This window comes from Macaca fascicularis, chromosome 9 (genome assembly GCF_037993035.2).
Source record: "Macaca fascicularis isolate 582-1 chromosome 9, T2T-MFA8v1.1".
NCBI lineage: Eukaryota > Metazoa > Chordata > Mammalia > Primates > Cercopithecidae > Macaca > Macaca fascicularis.
Window position 1 is genome coordinate 133,638,965 of NC_088383.1, and position 12,571 is coordinate 133,651,535.

The 12,571-nt window shown below is 53.8% G+C and overlaps 1 protein-coding gene across 8 annotated transcripts in view; it reads right to left on the reverse strand.

Annotated features, from left to right (window-relative positions):
* Window positions 1–12,571, reverse strand: part of FAM53B (family with sequence similarity 53 member B) — a 124,584-nt gene that overhangs the window by 49,248 nt on the left and 62,765 nt on the right. The gene's annotated exons all lie outside the window — the stretch shown is intronic.

The window sequence follows — 12,571 nt, forward strand, 5'->3', positions numbered from 1 at the left end:
CCCCTTGTGTGCCAAGTTTCAAGTGTGGGCACTGATAGGCCTTTTCCTTCTGGGACACAGAATGCCAGGTTCTCCTGCCACTCCCTCCCGAGGCCTGATGCGCCAGTCACTCCAAAGGTGCCCCTCGGGAGGGAGGTGAGTGGAGGGCATCTGGTGCTGCCTCTGGAGCAGCTGCCAAGAGGTCCAAGAGAGGAGGCCAGCCAGGCCCCTGGCCTGGGAAAGTGCAGGGCTGGCTTGGACTTCCTCCCCACCATTCAAGACAAGCCATTTTGGGGGTTGTGGGGGGTAGAAGGCAGTGGCCAAGGGCTCAGAAGTCTTCAGCAAAGTCACCAAAAAAATGGTTCAAAGGTTCTGCTTTGGGCAGTAAGAGGATTATTTCAAATTCTGGATGTGTCCACTTGAAGGATGTAACCCGCACTGTCCACATGCCTCCACTCAGTGTGGCAGAGCACCAGATCACTGGGCCCTTCTTCCTCATGTCCTGGACTTGTACAACCGGACAGCTGAACCGCAGTGCCAGGCAGAACTAAAGCGCTCTTCCAAAGAGGCCATGGTGCTGACCACAGAGCCTCTCTATCACCCCCGTGCCCGGCTTTACCAACCTGCTCATAGCTCAAGAAATGCAGAGTCTGCTCAACGGTTGGGAGGAGAAGTCAGGGCCACTGGGGTTTCAATGATCCATCTGTTTATGGGCCCAAGGGATGTGATAAGTAAAAGCCATACATTCTGAGCACGGCCTGAGTACCAGGCTCTGGGCCAAAGGCTGGGAACAGCCCCACGTGAGGATGTCACCATCCCCACCTGACCATCAGGGAACCCAAAGCCTAGGGCAAATCCCAGACTCCCCTGAGCCCTGTGCTTCACAAGTGGTGGGGGAGCGCACCTCAGGAAGGCAGCCCTATGGAGACACGGGGGCCCACGGGCTGTCGAGGCCAACGACTGAGTGGGCCCCACTCACCGCTCTGCCACGCAGCCAGTGACACATGGCCTCAGCACTCCATTTTCTTCCCTGAAAAGCAGAACAGGAGGAGCCGCTCACAGGGTGGGTGAGGCCCACACGCCTGAGGGAGGACGCCCTGCAAACAGTGGCCCGCGGATTAGGAGTTAGTGACCCACTTCCCAAAGCTAGGGCCAGGCTGATGTGTGTGCAGATGTGGCAGGGGAGAACTCAGACCCCCCGTGAGCCTAGGGTGGGAGGTGACACTCATCACCATGAGAGGCACTTGCAGAGGTGCCTGATTAACTTCCTCTGAGCCTGTGCCCGACACCGGGGCCTGCCTAAGCATCTCTCTGGTACGCTTTCACCCTCATGTGCCTTCTTGCCATGACCTCCTTGCACCGGTTTCCCTGGGGCCGTCTGCGGTCAAACCCCCAAGGTGGAAAATAAGCATAGCAGTCAGGTAAGGCAGGTGACTGAGCATCCCATCAGATCCTGGCCCCAGAGGCCCCGATGGCATTCCAACCCTGGGCTCCAGGCAAAAAGCCCGCTTCTCACCCCAGCCTGCAAGGACGACCGTGATGGCCCTGCCGACCTCTCAAGCATCCTTTGCACCCCCGACTCAGGAACCTCAGCTTCGCTGTACCCTGCACTCAACCACGCCCGCTCCGACCCCAGTCACCCCAGCTTCGCTGTGCCCTACACTCACCATGCCCACTCCCACCTCTGGGGCTTGCCTTCCCTCTACTTGGGACGTTCTCCCTAATTATCTTTGCAAAGCTGAACACATCTCATCATCTGTGATTTGTGCCAGTGTCACCTCCTCAACAAGGCCTCCCTGTTCCTTCAATCTAAAGCTGGCCACGTCCCACTTCCATCTTGTCTCATCCTGCCTGGTGATCCAAACCACGCTGGCCTGCTGGATTCTCATTAGCGCAAATATCGCCATCTGAAATGGCCCTGCCTGCCTGTTGTTGGCCTGCATGACATCCATCCCCCTTTCTGCATTGCAGAAACATCCCCAGGGCCTAGCTGAATGCCAGGTGGCCAGCACACTCCAGGCAAGGATCTGCTGAGTAAAGAACAAACTAGGACGGAGCTGCGACGTGCGCTAGAAGAGATCTCCAGCCCCGCTGGAGAACGTCAGACAGCATTCAACAGAAGGATGCTGAGCAGAGCGAGGCTGGGGGACAGAGACGGCTGTGCATCTCCCGTCTGCTTCCTGTGCCGTTACCATCATCCAGCCATGCTGCGTGACCTGCAGGAGCAATCTGCTCCGTTCGCAGCAGTTGCTTCCCGTTTGCTGCATTTCCAACATTCACAGAACCAATTTCATCACCTTCCCTTTCTGCGGGACCAGCTGGCCGGCGCCCCCGCCTCTCAGGTCTTGCCCTAGCCCAGTGGGGCCAATGGACTCCATGCTGCCAAGCTTTCAGAAGTGCAGTCTCTGCCTGGGGGTCCCCTAGCCCAAAGTGGGGAGTGGCTTCCTGTAGCTGCTTCTGCGTGATACTAATACTTCTTTTTCTCTTCTTGGCTTTTTAGTTTTTCAGAAACCTAGCTAACCATTGCTCACAGTGAATTCACCTCATCTAATGGGCTGGTTTCTGCCTCTGACAGGCCCTGGCTGATCCAGGAGGCCTGCCTCACCCACTCCACCCACAGAGCTCCAGCAGTGAAACAGCGGGGGCCTCCATACCGCCACCACTACTCCATGCGGAGTAAATGCAGTCTGTGGCCCTTCAGGGAAAGTGGGGGTGCCTGATGACCTCTAGTGACACATTACTGATGTGAACTCGCCTTATTGCTCACAAATTAAGCTTCTGGTGGTTGCATTATATTTTGCAACCAATTGTTGCTTTTGTTTTCCAAGAGTTTTTTTTTTAAGCCACTCCTCCCCCTCCCAAAAAGGAATTATCCAAGAGCTCTACTATGTCTAACTTTCAAAGGAGGCATTGTTAATCTTTTGGCCATAAATAGGCAATTAACACCCACTCTGAGTCTAGTCAAACCAAGTTCCCGCCAGCATGGGGACTGCAGCAAAGGGTTTGTTCTTCGTGTGGTGTTTGCTTTCTGATTTCTTGACTGTGGCCTGAAGTTGCAAGAAAGAGTGGTGATTCCGGATGGCTGATACCACAAAAATGGTAGATAAATGGGCTCCTGTCAGCAGGAGAAATTCTCTACTGGTGCAGTGCTTGGGGCGACAGAGGACCATGCTGCAAAAGGTGAAGTGGGCTAAAGTAAAGGCTTCACATTAATGGACCCACAAAGGTCAGCGGCCTGCATGGTGTCGGGAAAAGGCCCGGTCAGGCACCAGCCGTGCTGGGCTCTGGGCACAGCTCTGTCTCCATCCCACACCCATCTCGGTGATGCACCTCTTTGTGCTTCCTGCTCTGGCCCTCACCGGGCTCAATAGCCCGCAGGCACCATGCTAACCTCGGGCTGGGAGGGGCTTCCCACCAGGCGTTCTCCTGATGTCCCAGATAAGGAAGCAGGAATAAGGCAGACCTCCCTTTCGCTGCATCCTCTGAGGCCCAGCTGGGGATTACCCGGCTTCATTAGGAGAATTGAGGAGGCCATCACAGGCCCCTTGTTTCCGGGAGCTGCTGTCCCAGCTGTTGTAAACTGACCAGATGTGGCACAGCTGAGACAAGATCCAGCGTGACAAGCGTTAGAAACCATGAAAGAATCCTCCTGTGGCCCTAAGCTGCCCCCAGCCCTTCTCCAGCCCAGAGTTCAGAATGGGCAGCCACTTTCTAGTGGACAAGAACAGAGAAGCTTGGGCAAAGCAGTCAGAAGTTTGCAAACTGAGGGCTGACAGGAAAGGGTAAGGAATGGGGCCTCCCCAGTGGCAAGGAGCAGCTGGGCTAGCAAATCACAGATGTGCAAGGACAGGAGGTAAGAGAGTCCCATAGATACTTTCATACAGAGACAAAATAGGTCATGGTGATCCACTGGATTTCAGTTCTACTGAGAACAGATCAAGAAGAAATACAGTCAAAGTGAGGACTGCAGGTTAGATAACAAGAGGGACTTACGATGAACAAACACTAAACAGGGTAGTTTAAAGAAAGTTGCCACCTTTGGGGATTAAGATGATTGATTCTCTGCCCAGTGAAGCCTATGACTAGGGTGAGTTGGAAGTCAGCCCTGCTGCTTTTACCTTGAGAACATTTCTTGAGCCCCTTATGCCTATCACCACTTCCACTGCCCCCACCATCGTCTAGCCCACCTTCATGTTTGCCAATAGCCTCCTGCCTGGCCTCCCCACCTCCCCCAGAACCTACAGTCCATGGTGCTCACTGTCGTGCCAGAGGAACTTTTTACGGGGTGCTTTTGCTCCCCTGCTTAAAACCTACTAATGCTTCTACCCTGCACTCAGAGTTCCTGTCATTCATTCACTCTGCCGTTGCACACAAGGCAGGATATCAAACAGGGTGTGGAACTTGCCCTTAACAACCCACCCATGAGAACTTGCCTCGGAAATGTTCAACACCATATACTAGAACAGGCTTTCCAGACATTTCTGAAGCAGCGCCTTGTACTCAACTCAGCGTAAGTCAACCCCGAGCCCTCCTGCATGGGCAGTTTCATTGGCAGGCGGGGAAACCATTGCTCTGCTTGGTACAGCAGCTCAGTGGGCACTCACCCTAGGACCTGGATCCTCCTCCAGGTCAGACCCTTCCTAATCCAGGCTGAGCTGGTACCTCCTGACTGAGGGACCTGAACTCTCAATGCCATCTCCATATGACACAAACTAGTCCCTGGGCATCTGTGGAGTCACTGGGCTAGGAATATGCCCATCTCTGGGACCCCGAGGTACTAGGGTTCTGCCCCAGACCTGCTAATTCAGACTCTCTCGGACAAGGTCTAGGAACCTGCAGTGTGTTGGCTTCCAGGTAACCTGACACTCATGGCTACACCTGGGCAGATGCACGTACAGTCAGAAACCCGAGGCTCAGAGAAGTAGGGCAACCGGCTCACAGCCACCACACAGCCAGGTGGCAGAGTGCCTCTGAAACCCAGCTCTTCTGATTCCAACCGCAGCTCTATTCCAACAACAGCGTACCTCTGTTTCCCTTCGGATATGAGGGGCCTCTACCACGTGGCAATAAGGCAAATCCCTGCCCTCAGAGTTACAGAGCCTGGGACTCATACCCCTGCAGCACTGCTCAACAACTCAGTTGTGACCTCAGGTGAGGCCTTCTTCTGGGGAGCAGGGATGCGGCAGAGCACGTCAGTGCTGCAGAGACAAGGAATTCCTGAGGGGAGGATAGTTCACACTTGAAGAACAGCAGGTCCCTCCTTTTGCCAAATTTCTCCCCTTACTCCTAAAGTGCGACTCCCAATATGGCAGCCAACTCTTACTGAGCACATGTCCTGGGCACACAGTACTAAGCTCTGAGCACTTCATACAAATGAACTCATTTAATGAGACATTTAACACAGTGAGAGAGGGCGTCGCCACCCTTCCTTGAGGATGGGGAAACTGAACCATGAAGAGATTCCATAAGTTGCCCAGGATGAGGATGGGGCTCAGTTCGTGGGCAGGGCTCCAGCCTGAGGCCCCGCTCTCCCACCAGCCCTCTGTCTCCTCGTCTCAGCCCATGCTCTCTGCTTCTCCTTCAGCAGCCTGGGAAAAACATGAGGGTCTCTCTAAACCTTCCACTGGGGGCCCTTGGAGTTGAACCAGCCAAAGAGGCAAGAGCCAGCTGACCCACAGGCTGTTCTTACTCTGGCTTCCATGAAGCAAGACTGGCGATATCCTCTGATGTGGCGAGGCCTCAGCTGGTAAGGCCTTGTTCTCCCTCCGGCCCATAAGCCTTCCAAGGGCAGAGCCTGCTAGGGTCTCTGAAGCCTCTTTGCCAGCACCATAGCAGGGCCTGGCAGGCCAAGAGCACTCCCAGCACACCCGGGGCTCTCATCTGAGCAGCTGGCTTAGGAAAGGGCCCCTACTTCAGCGAGCCGGGGCCTCCCAGAGCCTCATAGCTTCTCAAACATTCTCTGCTCAGGATGGCTCTCAGTTGAAGCATGGAAATCAGTAAGTGGCACTAAAAGCTGCCTCCCTAGCAGTCCCCAGATGAACTCCCATTTTCCTCTTCCCCAGGAGAGCAAAGCTATTGTGTCAACACTCGGCCTCGATCCCAGTGACCTTAAGCAGATTGCTTGTGCAACCTGAGGGCTGTGACTAGAGACAGAAAGGAGGGATCTGGGCGGAGGCTGCAGTGAGTCAAGATCTCACCACTGCACGCCAACCTGGGCAACAGAGCAACACTCCGTCAAAAGAAAGGGAAGAAAGGGAGGGAAAGGATGGGAAGCAGGGAAGACGAGGACTAGAGCTGAAACTAGTCTCCTGGAAGCCTGACGCCAGCATGCGCCACGGCTGGCAGGATCCCAGCCCACCAAGAGTGGACAGCCCAGGACACTGCCCAGAGCAGCAGAGGGTACGAGGGGAGCTACCATGGGAGAAAGGCTGCAGCAGGCCCGGGCTTTCTTTGTTCATCAAAGCTGGCATTTGCTGAGTGCCAACCATGTGCCAGATCCATGCCACATGATTCCTCCCACACTCGTGAGCAACAGGCACTGCCATTCCCATTTTACAGACACAGACATGAGGCCTGGGGCACACAGCTCAAAAGTGGCAGAATGGGGACACAGCCCCAGTTATCTGACTCTGAAGCTCCTACTTCTCACTGCCACACTCTCTATGCCCCATGCACATCAGTTCTCTGGAAGGGCCAGCTGAGTGGTCCTCACCCAGGACCAAGCACAGCAGCGGGAGCACTGAGCCTGGGGTCAAGAGGTCAGGGTTCCCACCTTCTGGGGTGCCTCACCATGTGACTTTGGGCAAGGCCCCAACTCTTCCTGGACTCTAGAGGCCTCATCCTCAAGTGAGGGGATGGGTTAGAACAGAGATGGCAGATAACGTTCAGTTACCCATCAATTAGCAATGGCTGCCAAGACTGCCAAGGGGAGGATTCTAAGACCTCCACTAAGTTCACCTGAAAAGGCTGCCATGATTGATTAGCAATGTCTGTCAAGAGCACGGAAGGAGGCGTGCTAGTTCAGCACCCAAAGCTGCCCCCTTGACATCCCTAAACTCTGACAGCCCAGGTCTTACAGGCTCTCTTCCTTTGTTCAAGTCTATCCTAACTAAGTCAGAAGCAACTACTCCCATGTGCCTGCCCACAAAAGTTTTTGCCTTTACTTGTATTTAGCATTTCTTTCATTCCAATGGGCTTTCTAGGGCTTTCCAAGCCCACCTCTCTCACCAGATCTTCACATTGTCTGCAGTCCGTGTTATAAGGGGTGCTCCACCTCTGAATTCCTCTACTTGCCATCAGCACAGCTTCCCACCCTGAGAGGAAGGGTGCTGAGGGTGCAGGGCGGCGGGAACCGTAAGCAACTGAAGGGGAACAGCCACTGGCAGGGTAGACAGGAGAAAGTCACAAAGGTGCAGGCAAGCTGGGTCTGCCACACAGAAACTTGGCAAAGGAAAGGCACAGCTGGCCTGCAGCTGCTGGGAGTGCCTGAGCAAGAAGTCATGTAGCCAACCCCATGGCGACCAAGAAGGGCCACTGTCCCTCAAAGGTGGCCCCACCGGCACAAAAGATGGAAAGTGGAAGCTGGCTGGGGGGCTTCACTTGGAGAGGACCTGTCCAGCAAAGAGCTGCGAGTCACTGATGAGCATCTGCACAAGCTCTCACGACTTCCTGCAGCAACCCCTCATCCTGCACAGCCCCTGTAGCCCCGCCCACCCAACTCTCCTGGACTCACCCCCAGGAATACTGCTTTCAGCGGCTTCCCAAAGACATGCTGGCATGCCGGTTTCTACCTCATGCTTCTTTTCTACCCCAAACTGCCCCTGGCCAGCTTTCACGGTCTCTCAAACATCTGCTAACACAACAGTTGCTGCCTGTTCTGAGGCCTGCTCAGGGAGGTTTGGGGACTCAGTGTGTGGGCAGCTGCAATCAATCAAACCTCTGTTTCGGCATCCCGACCCCTCCCCACAAACATCTTGCTTCTGTTTGAAGCACTGTTGAGAAGTACAATTTGTTGCTCTTTCAAGATGACCAGCTTGGAGTTAAAAATACAGCAGGGACTATGACACCCAGGGGGACTGCATTCAATGGGTGATCTTTTTAATTGTTGCTTTTTTCTGAAATCTTTGCTCACACACACATGTGATCTATGTCTAAATGGCCTCATATAGCTCAAGTCTTGCTGGGAGCCAACCAATGCTGGGTGGTCAAATCAGGTCTCAAAAAAGCAGTAAGGAAAATGTCAGCAAAAGTCCTGCTAATAAACGAGTCACACCCTCAGGCTGGGCCCTGCCCTCAATGGCACACATTGTCATTCTGCAAAAGGAAGGCTGCAGCCTCACAGAGAACACCAGCCAGGAGGGCCAAAAACACCATGTGAGGAGGAAAGCTGTGCAGGAGGCCCACGGGGCCAGGCTTGCGCAGGGATAGCAGCACAGCCAGTCCTCTGAGCTGCCTTTGGGCAACTTGCTCTGTGGAACCAAGTGATTGTAATTACAAGTACAGGGAGGGCGGCCACTGCGGGACTAGGTCCCTGCGTCATTTCCCCCATTAGGGCTTTCCTCACTACAGTCAGTCTCCCCGACTCAGGATCCAGATGGCCACCTCACCTGCAGCCTCATTCAGCATCTCTGCCTGCTCCCTTGGCATTGGGGTTTTAAGAAGACATGAGCAAAGACAATCTGAAAGCAATGTTGACACCCCACCCTGTGCGTCTCATCCCCAACAGACAAGAGTTAACTGGGACAGCTGTCCCCCAGGGATGCGGCTAGGAAGGGGTAGGGTGGCCAGCGCACCCCCGGGATATTTCCACCCTCGTTTCAAGGGTGACAGATAGGAGAATGCTCACACACGGCCAACTTCCTCTGGCAAGGGGGGGGGCGAATCCAATTCTGTCACCATTTCATAACCCTGGGCTCTGAACACAGAGTTGACTGCAGGCTGGGCTGAGCTGAGCTGCAGGGCCGGCCTCCTTCCCATTTACAAAAGAAAAGCGATGAGGCAAGAAGACGAACAAACAAGACACAGAAAGTGGCATGAACAGAAAAGGGAGGATGGAAACACAGGGAAAACGGTGGACAAACAAAGAAAAATAGGCATAGGCATTCTTTTTTTTTTTTTTTTTTTTTTTTCCCACTCTGTCACCCAGGCTGGAGTGCGGTGGCGCGATCTCAGTTCACTGCAAGCTCTGCCTCCCGGGTTCACGCCATTCTCCTGCCTCAGCCTCCCGAGTAGCTGGGACTACAGGTGCCCGCCACCACGCCCGGCTAGTTTTTTGTATTTTTAGTAGAGACGGGGTTTCACTGTGTGAGCCGGGATGGGATGGTCTCGATCTCCTGACCTTGTGATCCGCCTCGGCCTCCCGAAAAATAGGCATTCTCATAGCAGACTGAGGGCACCTCCCAGGAACGTCCACCCTCTGCTCCTACCTCTGCCTCTGGAGGCACCCAGAAGCAGCCCACACCTTCCCTCCAAGTCCCGTGACTGTGACGATGATCATGAGTATCTGTCAGCACCCAGCCTGTGCCAGCCAAAGCACTGGGTGGGGGGGGGGGGGTGTGTGTACATATAGACACAGACACACACACACATATCAACAGATGTGGACACACACACATATATAAACACACACCCATATGGATAGCGCATTATCCACAGTTGTTTCTCTTGCTCCTCCCACAATCCTGTGGCAGTGGTGGCATTTGCTGCACAGACATGTCAAGCAATTTGCCTAGGGCTTCCAGTCTCCGGCCCCACCTCTGGAGGCCTTCTAGTGTGTCAATGTCGCCTTCTAAATGCAGATCCAAAAGTGAACACCATGCCCAAAAGAGCCCTGGCAAGCATAGGCACCAAGAGAGCTTCAGTTTCCTCAAGAGGGACTGGAATGGACAAGCTCTGAGGTCACATCTCCTGACATCCTCTGCTTCTAGCACAGAGTCTACACCCCAGGGCACTTGCTCCTGCTGAACTCAACTGTGGATACAGATGAGGGCAGGGCCTTGGACCTCGGAGCTTCCTGCCCTCTTACTCTCTTGGGTTCTCTCCCTGGACCCTTTCCTGCGGGCAGGCTGGAGGGGCTCCAGCTACCACAGTCCATCTGGCCATATCGAATCATGGCCAGAGGGAAGACCCCATGTACTCACGCACACCCTCAAGATCTTCTCTGGGCCCCAGTCGGGGCCTCTAGGGGAGCTGGGGCTCTTCAGAATGGCCAGCTGCTCCAAAGGTCTAACTGAAAAGGCCTTCTGCAGACTCTCACACACCTGGCCTCAGAACCCACATACGAAGGGCGCCTTTACAAGAATGCACAAGTGGAGCTCTCACCCCCAAAGGCAATGTGTAAACCAAGATCAAAAGGCCCACGAAAGAGAAGCCAGAGCCCAGCGGAAGGAAGCATGGGCCACACCTGGGTACAAGCCTACCCTTCCAAAGATATGGAAAGCCCAACTCCAAGTCTTGCCTCCATGGGCATGCAGAGCAGACCCCAGCCCCTTCTCAGTGGTCCCAAATGTTGAGTGAAGCCACAGCATGTAGAAACTGGGGTCTGTGGCTAGTGGTCTAACCTCAGTGGCCATCTAGCAACATGTTAGTCCTTGTACACCAGCAACATGCCCAGCTCATCAGGTTACCATGCACGAGGCCCTGCACTATCCAGGGCTCTTGATAAATACATAGTATGGATACCCTAGGCCTCGTTCTCAGGGCCCCACAGAAAAGCAAGGCCCACCTCCCCAGGCTAGAAATCAACTGATGATGGAGCCAAAGCAGGCCGAGCCCCATGAAAAGAGGGCTGACTAGGGTCTAGACTCTTGGTGGGGGCATGGCTCAGCGTTCACGGGCCCAGCCTCAGGGCTCTGGCCATAGGCCTTGGGCACACACACTTTCCAGAGGCCCCTCTCTACTTTCCCTGTGCTCAAGACCCGCTGCCAAGAAGGCGGCCAAGGACAGACAGGCTGAGCCAGAGCAGCCTCCTCAGGTTCCACGCACCTTCCCAGATCTGGGAGGCCTGCCTGGGGCCAATGAAGCCATCTATACAACTGGGCGCAGCCCCACTGAGCATTGTATTTTTAAATAGTATCTAACCAAACGAGGTCAAGAAATGTCTCCAATGATGCCAGTGGTGTTATTCCAGCTGTGGCTAGTAACATATAATAACATGTATGTTGTTTTTATTATCTATCTACTCATTAGGTAATAAAATATGCTCAGCATTAAAAATGTAACTGAAGCATTATCATACCCAGAACTCTGGGCTCTGGGTTTTCCTCAGAAGTCACCCAAATCTGTCACCTTTCCAGACTTTTTACCTATTTACATTTTTCTGGAGAAGGGAAATTCCTCTTGGTGTCCAATAAATGCGTTCAATCCCTGTCCAGCTAGTAAAGTCAAGAACGTTCCACTACACTGCAAAAAGAACGGCACACGCCTGGAGCCACGATGGAAGAAATGGAAACCAGCTGAGGAGGGGCAGGAGCGCTGACCCACACCCCTTCAGGCTCTCCCCCAGGCGGATCCCACTGACACAGGGGAGGAACGAGCACACCACCATCTTGCCCTCCCACTGCCCCAGCCAGTGCCCAGGCTCTTGAACAAAGGTAGCCAGAAAGTCTGGACTCTGGGGCCAGATATGCTTTAGACTTAAGACACCTGCACCTCTTCTTTTCTGGATAGACCTCTATGTTGGGAGTAGGAACTAAAGGAGAGAAGAACAAAACCCCATGAAGAGAAACTGCACATTCTTTGTAAAAGGAAAGAAGATCCAATTGAGAAAACAACACTGGGCTTGGAAGGAAGTCAGCTATGCCCGCCCAAAACACAGTGAGCACGATGAGCCCGCCTGCCCTGGATGTGGCCATAGTGCTGAGTGACCAAGGCCAACCCCTCTGAAACCATCCTCACCAACAAGAAGATCTTCACCCCTTGAAACCCAGTGAGACCAATGTTTACACAAATAATTCCAGAAAAGATGATGGTCAGACTGCGGCATTAAGCAACTGACAGCTCCTAGATGAACACAGAGCCAATAGTGTTGTGGCCCATCACATCCACCCATCCTTGAGTCAGAGGTCACAAGGGCCAGCACCACTTCCTCATCCCCAGCCAGAACCAGATGCAGCCAACTCTCAGGCTCAGAGACGCTCCTGATGACAGAGTATGAACTCCAAGTTCATCTCATTCAAATCAATATCCAAGATCAGTGTTAGCACAAGGCAGAGCTCCAAGACAAAGAGGATAAAGTCCAAGTGACAGGGGCGTGTGGCCAGATACTTCTACAGCAAAGGGCAAGGATGACTGCAGAGGCAGCTCAGAGAATGTTGGTCACAGCATCTTGAGGGCCTCACATTTCAACAGTTTAATCGAAGGAATAAGCTCTCCACAATCACTAGCTCTCGGAAACCATTACCCACACCCCTGATCTCAGGACCAGCAAAATCCAAGGGGCACTGAATGCCAGTGTGTGTAAACGTTTCTTGCAGCAGCTGCAGGGGCGGCTTCCTGGGAGAGACGGCTTCAGTGAAGGGCCGGAGGGGAACACCCGTGTTTGGTCCAGTGAGTCTGCCCACCAACAGCCCACCTCTCCCCGTCCACCTGCCCT